Source organism: Arachis duranensis, chromosome 4 (assembly GCF_000817695.3).
Source record: "Arachis duranensis cultivar V14167 chromosome 4, aradu.V14167.gnm2.J7QH, whole genome shotgun sequence".
NCBI classification, from domain to species: domain Eukaryota; kingdom Viridiplantae; phylum Streptophyta; class Magnoliopsida; order Fabales; family Fabaceae; genus Arachis; species Arachis duranensis.
This window is the reverse complement of record NC_029775.3, coordinates 92866255-92886059: the sequence shown is the minus strand read 5'-3', so window position 1 is coordinate 92886059 and position 19805 is coordinate 92866255.

Genomic DNA, 19805 nt, shown 5'->3' with positions numbered 1-19805 from the left:
TTTATGTTGTTAAATAATGATGTTGAGATTATTATGTATGATAAATTTGGATGAATGATTATTGTTGATCACTGATGTGGAGCATGAATGAGTTTAATGGTGAAAATTGATAGTGATAGAATGATGGATGGTGAATTTGTTGGTGGAGAATTGTTTGTAAATGTTATATATTGATATTTGAGATTGACAATGATGAAGTGTGATGGAAAATTAGTATCAATTGTGAATTGTGACCCAAGAGGGTAGACTTTAATTGGTTTTGATTGGTTTAAGTTGTGGAAATTGAGAAATGGGTTATTTGTGAACTTTTGGTAAAAGTTGGTTTTTGGTGAAATTTTGTCTGATCATAACTTATGCCTCGATTTTCAAAATTGGTTTAAAATTGTATAAAATTAAAGCTTATTGAAAACTCTTCAAATCGATATAAAGATTGTAAGATTTGGATTTTTGTAGAGGAAGTTATGATCATTCAAAGATTAGTGTAAAAATCTGAAATTTTGCAAAGTTGCAGAATTTTGTGATTTCTGGTATGTTCGCACGAACAACTCTGTGAAAATTTTAACCTATGCGCATGCACAAACCTGTGCATACGCACACGCAGAGGCATGCAATCTGTTTACAGTGCTAGCACAGCTTGTGCGCGCACATACCAATGAGGATTTGCAACTATTTCACCTTCCTAAAAAGATTGTGAACTTCTATTACACCATTTTAATACTCTTGGACATAATTTTGAGTATGATAACATGGGAAAGAACCTAAGGGTTTTTAGTTGATATTATATTGAAAAATTAGAAAATGGAGGATTAAGTTTCGGGCATTCTGAGGATGGTTTGATGGATTGTGAAGGTAGACTGGTATGCGAAAATGAAACTGATGAACTGTTGAGTTCGGAATTGAAATGTGAATGGACAGTGGTTGAGATGAGTCAAGGACTCTGAATGAGATGATGGATCCATGTATGCTAAAAATGTTTCTGAAAACCACTGAAGTGCTGATTTATACTAAGATTATGATACACTATGCGCCCGGCAGGGACGACGGTTGGATCCCGCTTGTCAAAGTAGCAGCGGCAGGTAAGGGCGGTGGTTCGTCCCGCTTGCGTTGAGATGTGAGGACTGAGGCAAGAGTATCCCACTCGCATCCCTTCAGATCAATAGAGTGTGCAGGCACAAAACCCTGGACAGTGATCCGAGCACTATATCTCAGGGGTTCCCAATGAGGATTCTGAAGGGCGACATCTCCATGGAGATGTGTCGGGTTGGCAGTTGAACCGACAATGTGATATCACAGCCAATAGGACAGGCATTCATCATGTGCATTTTCTATCTGTTTGTTTGCTTCGCCGACTTGTAATTTTTGCCTTTTTGTATAAGATGTCTAATTGCTACTTTAGTTACTTGCTTTATATGCTTCTACTTGTGAATTACTTTCATTGTATGTAATTGTGATTTTTGCTGGGATTGAGGAGGTTCAGAAGGCGGTGGCGATAGAATCGCATGGAGGATAGGTTCGTGAAGGCTATGGGACAGCGGTGTTTGGTTAGAATAGAAATCCCCTAAGATAGAGTACCCTGTTTATTTATGTTAAGGTTTATATATATGCTTTATGGTTTTAATATGCCTTAAGTTGAATCTTGTGATGGATATGAAGTCTAGGATTGCCTTTGGCATCCCGGGGTCTTATATCCTACATCACTGGACACTGTTACCATACTGAGAACCTCCAATTCTCATACCATATTCTGTTGTTGTTTTTCAGATGCAGGTCGCAACCCACCTCAGTGAGTTATTTGGATGTTGACAGTAGCGGAGGATTCTGTTACTTTTGGAGTCTTTTTGATTTATTTTGTTTGCACATCTCTCATTTTGTATTTTCTTTAGCCTAGAGGATTGTGTTTGAGAGAGGAAAACTTGTATAAGCTATTTTTACTGTCAGGTTTCTGCTCATCTGTATATATGATTAACCGGCTTAAACTCTACGAGCCATGGCTAGATTATTATGATATTATACTATTATCTTTTGTTATCTTAGGTCTGTTTCTTGTGCTTTAAGTTAGTAGCTTCGTTAGTAGGTTTTACGCTTTTTTTGTTTAAATTCTGTTTTTGAGCTATATCCTTCATCGGGCTTCTAGATTATATTATTTCTTCTATATATTATATGTATGAGCTTAGAGATGTCGTAACCTTTGATTAACCTTTGCTTTACGATGCGAGGTAAAGCGTAGGCTAATTAGGGTGCTACATTTAGTGGTATCAGAGTGGTTCGTCCTCGTGAGCCTGAGAAATGGACCGATTGTGCTTCATTGCATACTCTGTGTGTCTTTTTCTTTGATGCTATTAGGTTATCTACTTGATATTGCATAGCATGCTTGTTTGTGAGTGCCTGTTTGGGATAATCGAAGCACTATTGAGACTGATCACCTTGATGTCGATTGTTTGGTGTAGACAGGAACCCTAATGGCTACTCGGAGACAAGGTCGGTCATGTATACGAAGAGATTATGAGGGTAACCCATCGACGGATAATCACGCTGAACTCATGGCGGCGATGACTAACTTAGCTAACATGATTCAAGCAAGCACTGCAAGGACTACTCGTGCTATGCGGCAAACTAGGCAATCAGTCAGAAGCAAAAGTAAAGAAGGTGTTGAGGACAACTTAGTTGGTGTTCCGAGAACTCTTGCTACTTTTCTGAAAGCTGATCTGCCAATTTTCAATGGATCGATAAATCAGCTCAGCAATGGTGGCAAGGAGAGCGCTGACTGCTACACCTACAGAAGGTGGACATTACATGGGTGTTATTCCAGGAAGTTTTCTATAAAAAGTACTTGCATGAATCATTAAGGGAGGCCAAAGAGTTGGATCTCTTACAGTTGAAGCAAGGGTCCATGACTATAGCTGAATACACCAGCAAGTTTGAAGAACTCTGTAGGTCCTTGAAAATAAGTTATGGTACTCCCGAGTCCTATGAGGGATGGAAATGTGTCAAATACGAAGTAGGGATGAGGGTAGATATCATGTGTTTTGTGGCTCCATTGGAGATTAGGAGTTTCTCTGAATTGGTGGACAAGGATACAATTGTGGAAGATTATGCCAAGGAGGCGACTTTGGAGAGAGATGTTCGTGGCGGTACCAATAGCAAAGGTCATGGAAAGTATTTTTACCCAGAAGCCAGATCTTCAAAAAGGACAGACATGCCACTCAGCATCCTCGTGGTCAAAGAAACTTCAGAAGAAACAACAATTCCTAGTTTCACTAGGCGAAAGGAAATGGTCGATGCTATACTTGTGGACTGCTTGGACACATTGCCAAGAATTGCCATCGGGGGAAAGAAAAATCAGAATGCGAGTCAGAACCAATAGTAAAGCAGTGTATCAGCTGTGAATGCCTTATGCAGCTGCTTGAGATAAGAGGTAGGTGTATAATTGGTTATAAAACTTTAACTGTATTGTGCGATTTTGGGACAATGCGTTTACTCATAGTTTGTGACGGAGAGAAAGGTTTGGGAACAAAGGTGTCAAGCTTAGTATTAAAATTAGGGACCAAACTCACTTGTGCCTCTTAGAGTAGGGCCGCTAGGGTTGATGGAACTTAGGGACATTTCTGGTTGGCGTGGGAAAATAATCCAATTCTTAAAGACCAAAGAATCAGAGTAACACTGCGGAAGCACGGTGATCTTAATGACGGTGTGAGGTCTTATTCGAATGAAGGCCCAACACATCCTTGCGAACAGACCTACCTTTTTCCCTTATAAATTACCTTAGAGTTCTTTATTTTGAAAACCCTCTTGGTGAATAAATTGAACCTTGCCCAATCTTATTCCTTGTTTGTGCATATCCTCACGCGAACCTTGTACTCCTTGATGTATGCCTGAACGTGTACTGTTAGGTTGAACCACCTTTATTGAAGGGCTCCTAATACTTTTAAAATCAATAAGGACCTAATTTGATTCAATTTTCCATATTGTTTCCTTAGTGGTTGAGTATCCTACAAAGATACATTCTTAAGACTTTGGATCAAATTTACCAAGATTGTCTTTTATGTTTAAAACAAAGCATTTGCATCCAAAGACATGAAAGTATTTAAGTTTAAGAGGGGTTCCTTTCCATAGCTCATATGTAGTTTTCTGTAGAATCTTTTGCATGATGGTTCTATTTAGAATATAGCATGCTGTGTTTACAACTTCATCCCATAAGAATTTTGGAACATCACATTGACATAGCATGGCTCTTGCCATTTTTTGAAGACTTCTATTTTTTATTTCTATAACACTAGTTTGTTGAGGTATTCTAAAACAAAAAAAAAATTGTGTGATATACCAAACTCATCAGAAAAAGATTCAAAATCTTGATTTTCAAATTCCTTCCATGATCACTTCTAATAGAAGTAATTTTCAAATCTTTCTTATTTTGAATCTTTTTGCATAAAGTAATGAAAGATGAAAATGCATCATTTTTGTGAGATAAGAAAAGAACCCATCCGAATCTTGTATAATCATCAACTACTACTAAGCCATATTGTTTACCACCTAGGCTTTGAGTCCTCGTAGAACCAAAAAGATCAATATGTAGCAATTTCAATGGTCTTTTGGTTGAGATGTCATCCTTGGGTTTAAAAGAGCTTTTAGTTTGTTTGCCCATTTGACAAGCATCACAAGTGATATCTTTGTCAAATTGGATCTTAGGAAGACCTCTAACTAATTCTTTTTTCACTAGCTTAGAAATATAAAACATGCTAGTATGTCCCAATTTCTTATGCCACAACTATTTTTTGAATTTTATGGATGTAAAGCAAGATACATTTTGTTCCCTAAGTTCTTCCAAGATGAGAACATACACATTATTACATCTTTTAGCAATGAACAAAGTTTCACCCGACCGTTCACAAACAACTAAGCATTCCAACTTTTTTAAAATAACCGAATATTCTAAATCACATAGTTGACTAATGCTTAGAAGATTATATTTCAGTCCATCAACCAAGAATACATTATCAATGGAGGTAGAAAAACTCTTACTAATCTTACCTACCACCACTATCTTTCCTTTTCCATCATCACTGAATGTCACAAAGCCTCCATCATACTTGTTGAGCTTGATAAAGAATGTGGACTTTACAGTCATGTGCCGTGAGCATCTACTATCCAAGTACCATATGTCCTTCTTCTTCTTGGATGCAAGGCAAATTTGTATAATACTTTTAAGTGACCTTAGATATCAAAATCATTTTGGATTCTTTGATGTTAAACCTTCTTGGTTGTCCAAGAGCATTATATTTGCCAATCACCTTGTAAACTTTATTTTCAATCTTCCTTTCAAAGATGAAGCATTGAATAGATGAATGACCAAGATTATTGTATGTATGAAAAAAAATTCTTTTTTGTAGATTTCTCAAAGTGATTTAAGGATTAAAATCTTTTGTCTTTGGACGTTGAGGCTTCATTTTTGAAACATGGTTTTTCAGAAATAGTTTCAAATTTGTCATGATACCCCAAGCCAGCTTTTTCAAAAAGAGGTCTTTGACTAGCTAATAATTTGTCTAAGTTTTCAGAGCTTTGAGCAAATTTAGCTATGCCCTGATTTAAATTCTTAATCACTTTGTGCAATCTTGTATTTTCTTCAATGTTATCCAAAAAGGCAATGACATAATTCTTTTATTTAAGACTTTTTATTTCAATTTTAAGCCGTTTGTTTTCTTCCATGAGATTAGCAGTATTGTTGGCTTTTTTAATTTTTCTTTGAGGTAAGCATTTTCAGCCTTCAAAATATCATTTTCAGATTCAAGTTCATGGCATTGATTCAGAAATTTTCTAATCTTTTCAGTTAGATCATCAATCATTTGATGGAGTTCTTTATTATTGAGTTCAAAAAAGGTTACCTCACCATCTTGATTGTGATCACCCATTAGACAAGCTAGAGAGTTGTGATCGGATTCTTCATCTTCTTAAAATCATTTTTTAGGTCTTTCCATGAGGCCATAAGCACCTTTTCTTGTCCTTCCTTGTCTTGTATTCCCTTTTGAGCTTGGGACAATCATACATGAAGTGTCCAGGCTCTTTGCAATGATGGCAGATGACTTTGCTAATGTCTCTCTTTGGTTCCTTCGAGCTACCTTCTCTGCTCCTTCCTTTTTTGTCTCATTAGCCTCGTTAGCTTTGTAGCAAAAAATTCAATTTTTGTCATTTAATAAACTGTTGCTGGAATCATCTTCAAATACTCAACACAAGATTTTAGTACCACTCCTTTATTTTTTATGTGTGTGGTTTTATAAGCAAGTAACTTTCCTCTCAGCTCATCATAAGTTATTTTGTTTAAGTTATTGCTTTTGGAGATGATAGTAGCCTTGTTTTCCCACTCTTTGGTTAGGCTTCTCAGAACTTTTCTCACTAGCACCTATTCGTAATGAGTTATTCCCATAGCATGCAAGCTATTGATGATGACAGAGAATCTCTTGAACATTTTATCTATGGTTTGTCCTACCGTCATAGCAAACATTTCATACTCTTCACTCAGCATGTCAATCCTTGTCTCCTTTACTTATCCAATGCCCTCATGAGTAACGTGGAGTTTATCCCAAATTTTCTTTACTGTTTTGCATTTAGATACCTTCTAGTATTTCTTGAAGCTGATAGTGCAGTTTAGCATATTGATAGCTTTGGCATTTAATTCCACCTTTTTCTTGTCTTCATCATTCCATTCTTATTCTTCTTTAGGAGTTACAACTCCTTCAACGCTTGTTTTGGTTGAAATTTATGGTCCGTTCATGATGATCTTCTAGATGTTGTAATCTATAGACTGCACAAAGATCTTCATTCTTTTTTTAGTAGTTGTAGTTCTTGCTGTTGAAGAAAGAAGGTCTATTGTTGGACTGACCTTCAGAGAGAGTATACGCCACGATATTCAAACCCATATTATTGGCTATTTGGATCTTTTTTCCAAACTATGAAGCTTGACCTCTTTGAGACCAAGCACTGATACCAATTGAAAGTTTCAAAATGGCCTAGAGAAAGAGGGAGTTAAATCTATGGCCTCCTTTTTGTACTTCTTTTACTTTTTACTTATGACTGGAGAGGTGAACTTATTTGCCGAAGTGTCTGTCAAATAGAAATTTAGGAGACAATTTAATTTTGTCACTTCTTGACGCTTTTCAGGAACAGAACAACTTTTACTTCTTGAATAGCTGTGACTTCTGAGATAAAAATAATGTAGGAGATAATTTTATTTTGTCTCTACACGAAAGAAAACAAACGAAGAGTAAAGAAGAAAAATTCACACAACCATATATCCTAGTTCAGCCACCACGTGCAATGTGACCTACATCCAGTCTAGCCTACAACTGTAACACCCTAATATTCAAATCCTTATGCTCGAGTCATAAGTCAATGATATTATGGTGGTATAACTCTCAGGTGGACTTTTATACATAAATATAAATAAAATTTATAAATCACTCATCATAACTCGGGGCAAGTGGGGGCAAAACCACAATCCTTGCATCCACCTGGGGAGCCTCTATACTAACCCACCTGGAGCAAGTGGGGCGCAACCACAATCCTTGCATTTACCCAAGAGGTACATTCTCATATGCCCAGGAAGAACCAAGGAGGGGATCTGGTGAATAAAATTATGATACACAATGGCGCCAACAACTTGGTCGCACAATTGTAATCTCACTTCTTTGTCACAACTTCGCACAACTAACCAGCAAGTGCACTGGGTCATCCAAGTAATACCTTACGTGAATAAGGGTCGATCCCATGGAGATTGTCAGCTTGAAGCAAGCTATGGTCACCTTGTAAATCTCAGTCAGGCGGATTCAAATGGGTTATGGAGTTTTCATAATTAAAAGATAAATAAAACATAAAGATAAAGATAGAGATACTTATGCAAATCATTGGTGGGAATTTCAGATAAGCGTATGGAGATGCTTCATCCCTCTTGAATCTCTGCTTTCCTACTGCCTTTATCCAATCCTTCTTATTCCCTTCCATGGCAAGCTGTATGTTGGGTTTCACCGGCGTCAATGGCTACCTCCCGTCCTCTCAGTGAAAAAGGTCCTCTACAATTTTTCGCATGGCTAATCAGCTGTTGGTTCTTGATCATGTAGGAATAGGATTTACTATCCTTTCGCATCTGTCACTATGCCCTACAGTCGCGAGTTTGAAGCTCGTCACAGTCATCCCATCTTAAATCCTACTCGGAATACCACAGACAAGGTTTAGACTTTTCGAATCTTAGGAATGGCCGCCAAAAATTCTAGCTTATACCACGAAGACTCTGATTTTACAGAATGGAAGGCTCAGTTGTCAGGCGAGGCAACCATGTGTTATGGACCAGGAATCCAAGAGATACATGCTCAATCTTAAGTAGAACGGAAGTGGTTGTCAGGCACGCGTTCATAGGTGAGAATGATGATGACTGTCACGGATCATCACATTCATCAAGTTGAAGTGCGAGTGAGTATCTTAGAATAAGAATAAGCTTGACTTGAATAGAAGAACAATAGTAATTGCATTAATACTCGAGGAACAGCAGAGCTCCATACCTTAATCTATGGTGTGTAGAAACTCCACCGTTGAAAATACATAAGAACAAGGTCCAGGCATGGCCGTGAGGCCAGCCCCCAAAATGTGATCAAGAGATCAAAAGATGATCAAAAGATGAAAATACAATAGTAAGAGGTCCTATTTATAATGAAACTAGCTACTAGGGTTTACAGAAATAGGTAAATGATGCAGAAATCTACTTCTGGGCCCACTTGGTGTGTGCTTGGACTGAGCATTAAGCTTCACATGTGTAGAGGCTTCTCTTGGAGTTAAACACCAGCTTTTATGCCAGTTTGGGTGTTTAACTCCAACTTTTATTCCAGTTCTGGCGTTTTGACTTCAGAATAGGGCAGAGAATGAACGTTTAAACGCCAGTTTGCATCATCGAAACTTGAGCAAAGTATGGACTATTACATATTGCTGGAAAGCTCTGGATGTCTACTTTCCAACGCAATTCAGAGCGCACCATTTGGAGTTCTGTAGCTCCAGAAAATCTACTTCGAGTGCAGGGAGGTCAGAATCCAACAGCATCTGCAGTCCTTTGTCAGCCTCTGAATCAGATTTTTGCTCAGGTCCCTCAAATTCAGCCAAAAAATACCTAAAATCATAGAAAAATACAAAACTCATAGTAAAGTCCAGAAATATGAATTTTGCATAAAAACTAATAAAAACATCCCAAAAAGTAGCTAGATCCTGCTAAAAACTACCTAAAACAATGCCAAAAAGCGTATAAATTATCCGCTCATCACAACACCAAACTTAAATTGTTGCTTGTTCCCAAGCAACTGAAAACAAAATAGGATAAAAAAAGAGAATATACAATGAATCCCACTGTATCAATGAAACTTAGTCCTAATTAGATGAGCGGGGCTTGTAGCTTTTTGCTTCTGAACAGTTTTGGCATCTCACTTTCTCCTTTGAAATTCAGAATGATTGGCATCTATAGGAACTCAGAATTTCAGATAGTGTTATTAATTCTCCTAGTTAAGTATGTTGATTCTTAAACACAGCTACTTTATGAGTCTTGGCCGTGGTCCTAAGCACTTTGTTTTCCAGTATTACCACCGGATACATAAATGCCACAGACACATAACTGGGTGAACCTTTTCAGATAGTGACTCAGCTTTGCTAAAGTCCTCAGTTAGAGGTGTCCAGAGTTCTTAAGCACACTCTTTTTCTTTGGATCACGATTTTAACCACTCAGTCTCAAGCTTTTCGCTTGGACCTGCATGCCACAAGTACATGGTTAAGGACAGCTTAATTTAGCTGCTTAGGACTGGATTTTATTCCTTTAGGCCCTCCTATCCATTAATGCTCAAAGTCTTGGATCCTTTTTACCCTTGCCTTTTGGTTTAAAGGGCTATTGGCTTTTTCTGCTTGCTTTTTCTTTTTCTTTTCTCTCTTTTTTTTTTGCTACTTACTTTTTTTTCTTTTTCACTGCTTTTTCTTACTTCAAGAATCAATTTCATGATTTTTCAGATTATCAATAACATTTCTTTTTGTTCATCATTCTTTCAAGAGCCAACAACTTTAACATTCATAAATAACAAGATCAAAAATATGCAATGTTCAAGCATTCATTCAGAGAACAAAAAGTATTGCCACCACATCAAAATAATTAAACTAGTTTCAAGATAAAATTTGAAATCCAAGTACTTCTTGTTCTTTTGTAATTAAGCACATTTTTCATGTAAGAGAGGTGAAGGATTCATGGAGTTATTCATAGCTTTAAGACATAGACACTAGACACTAATGATCATGTAGTGAAGACACAAAACATGGATAGCACATAAAGCATCAAAAACAGAAAACAGAAAATAAATAGACAAGGAGATTAAGGAATGAGTCCACCTTAGTGTGGCTGGCATCTTCCTCCTGAAGATCCAATGGAAATTTTGAACTCCTATATGTCTCTTTCTTGCCTTTGTTGCTCCATCCCCAGTGATTTTGGTGCTCCTATCTTTAGTTGCTCCCAATAGTTGTGTGGAGGAAAATGTATCCCTTGAGGTATCTCAGGGATTTCTTGATGAGGAATTTCCTCATGCTCTTGTTGAGGTCCATGAGTGGGCTCTCTTAATGTGCAGTCAAATGCTCTACTACTGAGCTATGGACTTTTGAGATGAATCTCTCCATCTCTCATGACTCAGAGGTGGAAGCAATTGCCTTCCCTTTCCTCTTTCTCGAGGTTTCTCCGGCCTTAGGTGCCATAAATGGTTATGGAAAAACAAAAAGCAATGCTTTTACCACACCAAACTTAAAAGGTTTGCTCATCCTCGAGCAAAAGAAGAAGGAAAGAAGGGGAAAAAGAAGAGAATGGAGGAGATAGAGGGAGAGAGGGAGAGGTGGGGGAGGTGGGGATCCTGTGGAGTCCACAGATCCTGAAGGGCCAAGGAATTCTTCATCCCTGCTCCAATTGGGCGTTCACAACGCCTTAGAGTGCAATTATGGCGTTTAAATGCCAGTTTGCTACCCTGTTCTCGTATTTAAACACCAGCTTTTCTTCTTGTTATGGCGTCTAAACGCCAGTTTGTTGCCCTGTTCTTGCGTTTAAACGCCAGTCTGGTGCCCTATTCTAGCGTTTAAACGCCCAGAAAGGTGCCAGATTGGGCGTTTAAATGCCCATTTTGCTATCCTTACTGGCGTTTAAACGCCAGTAAGTCTTTCCTCCAGGTGTGCTGTTTTCAATGCTGTTTTTTATTTTTTCCTTTATTTTTGTAATTGTCTTTGTGACTTCACATGATCATCAACCTAAAAGAAAACAAAATAATATAGATAAAATTAAAATAAAATTAGGTTGCCTCCCAATAAGCACTTCTTTAATGTCAATAGCTTGACAGTGAGCTCTCATGGAGCCTCACAAATGATCAGAGCATGGTTGAGATCTCTCAACACCAAACTTAGAGTTTGGTTGTGGCCTCCCAACACCAAACTTAGAGTTTGAATGTGGAGGTTCTGTTTGACTCTGTATTGGGAGAAGCTCTTCATGCTTACTCTCCATGGTTACAGATGGAGAACCTTGAGTCTCTACTACAAGGCATTCTTCATTCACATGAAGGATCAACTCTCCTCTGTCAACATCAATTACAGCTCTTACTGTGGCTAGGAAGGGTCTTCCAAGGATGATGGATTCATCCTCATCCCTCCTAGTGTCTAGGATTATGAAATCAGCAGGGAAGTAAAGGCCTTCAACCTTTACTAGCACGTCCTCTACTAGTCCATAAGCCTTTTTCATAGACATATCTGCCATCTCTATTGAGAATTTAGCAGCTTGTACCTCAAAGATTCCCAGTTTCTCCATTACAGAGAGTGGCATCATGTTTATCCCTGACCCCAGGTCACACAGAGCTTTCTCAAAGGTCATGGTACCTATGGTACAGGGTATTAAGAATTTACCAGGATCCTGTTTCTTTTGAGGTAAATTTTGTTGAACCAATGTATTCAGTTCATTGGTGAGCAAGGGAGGCTCTTCCTCCCAAGTCTCATTACCAAATAGCTTGGCATTCAACTTCATAATTGCTCCTAAATATTGGGCAACTTGCCCTTTAACAATATCTTCATCTTCTTCAAAAGATGAATAATCATCAGAGCTCATAAATAGTAAAAGAAGATCCAAGGGAATCTCTATGGTCTCTGTACGAGCCTCAGATTCCTTTGGTTCATCATTAGGGTATTCCTTACTGACCATTGGACGTTCCCTAAGGTCTTTCTCATTGGGATTCACGTTCTCCTCCTCCTTCTCAGGTTCGGCCATTTTGATTACATCAATGGCCTTGCACTCTTCTTTGGGATTCTCTTCTGTATTGCCTGGGAGAGTGCTAGGAGGAGTTTCAGAAACCCTTTTACTCAGCTGTCCTACTTGTGCCTCCAAATTTCTAATGGAGGATCTTGTTTCAGTCATGAAACTAAGAGTAGCCTTAGATAGATTAGAGACTATGTTTGCTAAGCTAGAAGGATTCTGCTCAGAATGCTCTATCTGTTGCTGAGATGATGATGGAAAAGGTTTGCTATTGCTAAACCTGTTTCTTCCACCATTGTTATTATTGAAGCCTCGCTTCTGTTGATCCTTCCATAAAAAATTTGGATGATTTTTCTATGAAGGATTATAGGTGTTGCCAAAGGCTTCACCCATGTAATTCACCTCTGCAGGGTTCTCAGGATCATAAGCTTCTTCTTCAGAAGATGCTTCTTTAGTAATGTTGGATGCATTTTGCAATCCATTCAGACTCTGAGAGATCTCATTGACTTGTTGGGTCAATATTTTGTTCTGAGCCAGTATGGCATTCAAAGCATCAATTTCAAGAACTCCTCTCTTTTGAGGCGTTCCATTACTCACATGATTCCTCTCAGAGGTATACATGAACTGGTTATTTGCAACCATTTCAATAAGTTCCTGAGCTTCTGCAGGCGTTTTCTTTAGGTGAATGGATCCTCCTGCAGAGTGGTCCAGTGACATCTTGGAAAATTCAGACAGACCATCATAGAATATATCTAATGTGGTCCATTCTGAAAGCATGTCAGAAGGACACTTTTTGGTCAGCTGCTTGTATCTTTCCCAAGCTTCATAGAGGGACTCACCATCCTTTTGTCTGAAGGTCTGAACATCCACTCTAAGCTTGCTCAACTTTTGAGGAGGAAAGAACTTGGCTAAGAAAGCCGTGACCAGCTTATCCCAAGAGTCCAGGCTATCTCTAGGTTGTGAGTCCAACCATATTCTAGCTCTGTCTCTTACAGCAAAACGGAAAAGCATAAGCTTGTAGACTTCAGGATCAACTCTATTGGTCTTAACAGTATCACAGATCTGTAAGAACTCAGTTAAGAACTGATAAGGGTCTTCTGATGGAAGTCTATGAAACTTGCAGTTCTGTTGCAGTAGAAAAACTAATTGAGGCTTTAGCTCAAAATTGTTTGCTCCTATGGCAGGGATTGAGATGCTTCTTCCATAGAAGTTGGAAGTTGGTGTAGTAAAATCACCAAGCATCTTTCTTGCATTGTTGTTTGGTTCGGCCATAATTGTTTTATTTTTTTGCTGCTTTCTTTTCAAAAATTTTAGTGAGGTTCTCTTCAGAGTTTTGTGCTTTAGCTGCTCTTAGCTTCCTCTTCAGAGTCCTTTCAGGTTCAGGATCAGCTTCAACAAGTATGCCTTTATCTTTGTTCTTGCTCATATGAAAGAGAAGAAAACAAAGGAAATATGGCACAGTATAGAGATTCCTTGAAGTGTCAGAGGAAACTAAGAATAGAAGAATGAGGTAGGTAAGAAAGAATTCGAACAGTCAAAGAGAGATGGAGTTTAAATTGACAATGGAGGAGGAATCTTTAGTGTTTAAAAAGATGAGAGAGGGGAATAATTTTTGAAAATTTGCATTAAAATTCAAAACAATTAGTAAAAAAAGAATTTTGAAAAAAAATAATGTTTTTTCGAAAATTAAAAGTGAAAAAGGTAATTAAGTGGTTTTGAAAAAGATAAGAAATAAATTTGAAAAAGATAAGAAGTTAGAAAAAGATTTTTGAAATTAGAATTTTAAAAAGATATTATTTGAAAAAGATATAATTTTGAAGATATGATTGGAAAGATATTTGATTTGAAAAAGATTTGATTTTAAAAAAAAATGTGAAGATTTGAAAAAGATTTGATTTGAAAACAAAATTCCTCTCCTTGTGTCATCCTGGCGTTAAACGCCCAGGAGCTGCATGTTTTGGGCGTTTAACGCCCAGTTGCTGCATGATTTGGGCATTTAAACGCCAATTTTCCTTCCTTACTAGGCGTTTAAACGCCCAACCAGGTACCCTGGCTGGCGTCGTTTAAACGCCAGTTTTCCTTCTTCACTGGGCGTTTTGAACGCCCAGCTTTTTCTCTGTAAATCCTCTGCTTTATGTTCTTGTATCTTCATTTTGCTATATCCTTTATTCAAGAAGATATATTTTCAATTTTGAAAAACAACAAAATGAGTCAAAACATATAATTCTTGGATCAAAACACAAGATATATGCAAGAACATTATGAGCATCAAGATGAACACCAAGAACAATCTTGAAGATCAAGATGAACATCAAGAACTCAGTTTTCTTAATTACAGAAAACATGAAGGACACCAAACTTAGAACTTTCTCTTGTTTATGCCATATGAATGCAAGAATGCATATGTAGAACATCATGCAGTGCAAATCAATAAATCATGAAGATCAAACAAGGCAATTCATCAAGAATAACTTGAAGATCATCAAGAACACAATGTATGTGTTTTAAAAATTGCAAGACAATTAAAATTATGCAATTGACACCAAACTTAAAATTTGGCCCTCGATTCAAACAAGAACCATGAAATATTTTTGAGTTTTTATGATTTTATGAATTTTTTGGGATTTTTTTTAAATTAAAGAAGAAAATTTTTTTTGAAAGATTTTTGAAAACTTTTTGAAAATAAAATAAAGGTTGAAATAAGAAGAAAATTACCTAATCTAAGCAACAAGATGAACCGTCAATTGTCCAAACTCGAACAATCCCCGGCAACGGCGCCAAAAACTTGGTGCACGAAATTGTGATATACAATGGCGCCAACAACTTGGTCGCACAATTGTAATCTCACTTCTTTGTCACAACTTCGCACAACTAACCAGCAAGTGCACTGAGTCGTCCAAGTAATACCTTACGTGAGTAAGGGTCGATCCCACGGAGATTGTCAGCTTGAAGCAAGCTATGGTCACCTTGTAAATCTCAGTCATGCAAATTTAAATGGGTTATGGAGTTTTCATAATTAAAAGATAAATAAAACATAAAGATAAAGATAGAGATACTTATGCAAATCATTGGTGGGAATTTCAGATAAGCGTATGGAGATGCTTCATCCCTCTTGAATCTCTGCTTTCCTACTGCCTTCATCCAATCCTTCTTACTCCCTTCCATGGCAAGCTGTATGTTGGGTTTCACCGGCGTCAATGGCTACCTCCCGTCCTCTCATTGAAAAAGGTCCTCTACGGTTTCCCGCATGGCTAATCAGCTATTGGTTCTCGATCATGTAGGAATAGGATTTACTATCCTTTTGCGTCTGTCACTACGCCCTACAGTCACGAGTTTGAAGTTCGTCACAGTCATCCCATCTCAGATCCTACTCGGAATACCACAGACAAGGTTTAGACTTTCCGGATCTTAGAAATGGCCGCCAATAATTCTAGCTTATACCACGAAGACTCTCATCTCATGGAATGGAAGGCTCGGTTGTCAGGCGAGGCAACCATGTGTCGTGGACCAGGAATCCAAGAGATACATGCTCAATCTTAAGTAGAACGGAAGTGGTTGTCAGGCACGCGTTCATAGGTGAGAATGATGATGAGTGTCACGGATCATCACATTGATCAGGTTGAAGTGCGAGTGAGTATCTTAGAACAAGAATAAGCTTGACTTGAATAGAAGAACAATAGTAATTGCATTAATACTCGAAGAACAGTAGAGCTCCACACCTTAATCTATGGTGTGTAGAAACTCCACCGTTGAAAATACATAAGAACAAGGTCTAGGCATGGCCGTGAGGCCAGCCCCCAAAATGTGATCAAGAGATCAAAAGATGATCAAAAGATGAAAATACAATAGTAAGAGGTCCTATTTATAATGAAACTAGCTACTAGGGTTTACAGAAATAGGTAAATGATGCAGAAATCCACTTTCGGGCCCACTTGGTGTGTGCTTGGGCTGAGCATTGAGCTTCACACGTGTAGAGCCTTCTCTTGGAGTTAAACGCCAGCTTTTATGCCAGTTTGGGCATTTAACTCCAATTTTTATGCCAGTTCTGGCGTTTTGACTTCAAAATAAGGCAGAGAAGGGGCGTTTGAATGCCAGTTTGCGTCATCAAAACTCGAGCAAAGTATGAACTATTATATATTGCTGGAAAGCTCTGAATGTCTACTTTCCAACGCAATTAAGAGTGCGCCATTTGAAGTTCTGAAGCTCTAGAAAATCTACTTCGAGTGCAGGGAGGTCAGAATCCAATAGCATCTGCAGTCCTTTGTCAGCCTCTGAATCAGATTTTTGCTCAGGTCCCTCAAATTCAGCCAGAAAATACCTGAAATCACAAAAAAAAACACACAAACTCATAGTAAAGTCCAGAAATATGAATTTTGCATAAAAACTAATAAAAACATCCGAAAAAGTAGGTAGATCCAACTAAAAACTACCTAAAAATAATGCCAAAAAGCGTATAAATTATCCGCTCATCAGGATCCTAACCTCTGACCATCTCGCTAGGGGCGATTTTACAATACCAGGAGGAACAAGGAAGAGGATCCTCACCTTCCTTCATCTTTCTGGGGTCACACTTCCGAGAAAGAGAGCTCAAGATAAAACAATCATTCAAAGCCATATTTTCATTTCCAGCAATAAATCAATATTTATCATAGCCATCTGACTCATGGTATAACCAATAACCAGCCAATAATCATGATCAAATACACGCCTTTGGCTTACGGCATACACCGCACTTCCATCATCACCCTCAGCAACCCACACAGTCATCATTAGTCGTAACTCATCATTAATTCTCCCCTTACTTCATCCACAAGTTACCACATCTCCTAGCCTATTTCCATCGCTAGGCATACTATAAGTATTTTGGACATAAAGGGTGAGAAAGGAGACTTAGAAGTCTGAAATTTGGCTTTGAAAACTCAAAAATTAACCTCGGGGTGAAAACAGGGTCACGCGTGCGCGTCGCCCACGCGCACGCGTGGAAAGCCAAAAAGTATATGGACGCGTATGCGTCACCCATGCATACGCGTGGATGGGAGAAAAGCCAAGGGACGCCTGCGCATCAGCCACGCATACGCGTGGGTGTGTTTTGTGCCCCACGAACAAAACCAGCTCGATGCTCGCACAACTCTCGGGAATTTGGCTGGGCAATTGGATCAGCACATTGAAGCGTACGCGTCGGCCAGGCGCACGCGTGGGAAGTGAACATTTGAAAACGACACGTGCGCGTCGGCCACGCCTACGCGTGGGAGTGTGTTCTACCAAAAATTTTACTAAGTTAAAAAGCTATAGAATTCACAGTTTCAAACCCCAAACTTCCAACACACATAACTTCTTCTACAAAATTCCTTTTTCAACCATTTCTAAACCGTTGGAAAGATCGTTGAATAAACTTTCATAAAATTTCAATTATGAAGAATTCCAAACTCCGTGGACCGAGTTACGGACCACCAAAGTTGGTCAAAAATTAGTTTTTACCCAAATATAGAAATTACCAATTTTTCCAATGTTCCCAAGTCAAATTCATTTTCACTCTTCCAAATGACCACAACCCAATAACACTCACATAATTACACTCAACCAAAACCAAACCTACCTCATCTACGCAATTTCACCCAAAACCATCAAATTCCACACTTCAATTCCTCAAACCATATTATTCAATAACCAAACTAATTATTCACACATTCAATATCTAAAATCCATGCAATTACTTATATCATCACACGATACACACATCAACTTACATTCCTTACCTCTTTCCGGCCTCCGGCCCAAATTCACGGCCTCCAGCCCAAATTCACAATTTAATTGCATATTCCACAAACCAATACTTATTATCCAATTCATCAAATTCTCAACACACCAGACATACAATTCACATAATTCTCAACCCAATCATTAATTTACATACATATCAACTATACATATTACCACCAACCATTTACACAATCCAAACTTAATCCTAAGGGAATCTAGCCTAGGAATTCTCATCACACCACACAGTACTTAAATGAAACTTAAACTATACCTCTTGTAGCCAAAATAATTGAGCTTCTCCTTGAGAGTCTCTACCAACCCTTAGCTCCAAGTCTCACCAAAGCTCCTCAAGCAACACCAACCTCCCAATTGTGCACCAAAATCACCAAATACACTAACATAACCAATTTCACAATATACATTAACCTAGGATTCATGAGAATGATAAATCACAAGGGTTTGAGCACTTCTTACCTCAGCCCATATGAAATAGGGATAGAACCCACTTAGAATCCTTATTAGAGTATCCCTAAATAACCAAAATCACAAGATTTTAACACTAACTATCCTAAAAATGCATAGTAATGGGGAATTTCAAAAACTGGGCAGATATGAATGAAATACTGGTGCGCGAAATTGTGATCAATACTTTTCACAACTCAAATAATCCCCGGTAATGAATCCAAAAACTTGGTGTTCAATACCATGGCATAAACACAACTTCGCACAACTAACCAGCAAGTGTACTGGGTCGTCCAAGTAATAAACCTTACACGAGTAAGGGTCGCAAGCTATGGTCACCTTGTAAATCTTAGTCAGGCAAACTCAAATGGATATGGGTGATATACGAATAAAACATAAAGATAAAGATAGAGATACTTATGTAATTCATTGGTGGAAATTTCAGATAAGCGCATGAAGATGCTGTGTCCCTTCCGTCTCTCTGCTTTCCTACTGTCTTCATCCAATCTTTCTTACTCGGAATGGCTGGCTTGGTTGTCAGGCGAGCGCTCGATTGTCAGGCGATCAACCATGCATCGTGTATCAGGAATCTAAGAGATATTCACCCAATCTAAGGTAGAACGGAGGTGGTTGTCAAGCCTTGTTTGCTTGTAGAACAGAAGTGGTTGTCAGGCACTCGTTCATAAGTGAGAATGATGATGAGTGTCACATAATCATCACATTCATCATGTTCTTGGGTGCAAATGAATATCTTAGAACAAGAATAGGCTGAATTGAATAGAAGAACAATAGTAATTGCATTAATACTCGAGGTACAGCAGAGCTCCACACCTTAATCTATGGTGTGTAGAAACTCCACCGTTGAAAATACATAAGAACAAGGTCTAGGCATGGCCGTGAGGCCAGCCTCCCAATGATCAAAAGATCTAAAGAAAAAGATTCCAAAGATCAGAAGATCCTTAATACAATAGTAAAAGGTCCTATATATAGAGAACTAGTAGCCTAGGGTTTACAGAGATGAGCAAATGACATAAAAATCCACTTCCGGGCCCACTTGGTGTGTGCTTGGGCTGAGCATTGAAGCATTTTCGTGTAGAGACTCTTCTTGGAGTTAAACGCTAGCTTTGGTGCCAGTTTGGGCGTTTAACTCCCATTCTTGTGCTAGTTCCGGCGTTTAACGCTGGGAATTCTGAGGGTGACTTTGAACGCCGGTTTGGGCCACCAAATCTTGGGCAAAGTATGGACTATCATATATTGCTGGAAAGCCCAGGATGTCTACTTTCCAACGCCGTTGAGAGCG